This window comes from Papaver somniferum, chromosome 8 (genome assembly GCF_003573695.1).
Source record: "Papaver somniferum cultivar HN1 chromosome 8, ASM357369v1, whole genome shotgun sequence".
Taxonomy (NCBI): Eukaryota; Viridiplantae; Streptophyta; class Magnoliopsida; order Ranunculales; family Papaveraceae; genus Papaver; species Papaver somniferum.
The window spans coordinates 8,950,948-8,952,181 of NC_039365.1; the positions used below are offsets into that span (position 1 = coordinate 8,950,948).

At 35.1% G+C, this 1,234-nt stretch overlaps 1 non-coding gene across 1 annotated transcript; it reads right to left on the reverse strand.

Annotated features, from left to right (window-relative positions):
• Positions 1-593: 593 nt before the first annotated feature.
• On the reverse strand, positions 594-667 carry TRNAW-CCA. The gene has a single exon. It is a non-coding gene; the product is annotated as a tRNA-Trp (tRNA).
• Positions 668-1,234: the final 567 nt, after the last annotated feature.

The window sequence follows — 1,234 nt, forward strand, 5'->3', positions numbered from 1 at the left end:
CTACCCTTCTTCTGACACAGCAACGCAATTTCAATCAGTATCCAAAAGAAGTGTTACAGAAACTCTTTCTTCCTTTTTTGTTCCTTATATATAAGGATGTGCTATTCAACCGAAAATTTATGTACTGTAGTAGTATAAGGTTCTTTTCATTACTAGCTTTGGGTTAGAAAATGAAGATCTGGGAAAGCTTGAGTCCGCCGGGTTGGGTTCTAATAATTAATGAAAGATGTTATCATATTCACACAATTCTATTAGATGCGAAATATAGAAACCTCTTTTCTTGGTTGTATAGAACGGGTTTTTCTTCGAATCCTTTCAGTTCAAGGAATGGATTAGTAGTACAATAATAGGAGTAGATAGTATTCGACCAAAGAAATTTTACTATTTGGAATCGTGTTAGGTCTAATTCCTATTACTTTGGCTGGATTATTCGTAACTGCATATTTACAATACAAACGCGGTGATCAGTTGGACCTTTGATTAAGTAACATCTCGTTTTTGATTGACCTCCTCCTTTTTTAATTCACAGGAGGTCAAATTAAGGTTTCTGTTTAAGTTGGTGGAGTTATTTCATTGTAATTCGAGAACAGAATCACGCTCTGTAGGATTTGAACCTACGACATCGGGTTTTGGAGACCCACATTCTACCGAACTGAACTAAGAGCGCCTTCTTATCACAATAGATATGACCATAAAAAATTATTGTCTTTGTAGGCCCAATAAACTTTGCATGTCTATAGTATCATAATGTATGTACAATTATGATCGATCTCAATTACTGTCCACGGGAAAAGTAATAGGTAGGGATGACAGGATTTGAACCCGTGACATTTTGTACCCAAAACAAACGCGCTACCAAGCTGCGCTACATCCCTTTCAATTGGTATACAGTGTCATTGTAGAGAATCCCTGTCTTGTTTTCCATATCATTATTTCACCCTATAATAACAAATTTCGCTTGCAATTTGTTCTTTTTGGTCTCATATAACATATAATAAAAGAATTATTTACATATGAAATCCGTCGGATAGAGAAATGAATATTTGTCGGTAATACTCAGGAAGAGGAGGGCGTCTTTTTCTGTTTTAAGGAAAGGGAAATCTTATCTACCGGGTCGTTGTATATATCCATTTTTGTTAGGGATTTCACGTACTAATACAAGTGATCCTTAACTACATATACATCTGATCATATATGTATTACAATAAATAAGGAGAGTTTGCAATGCGAGATA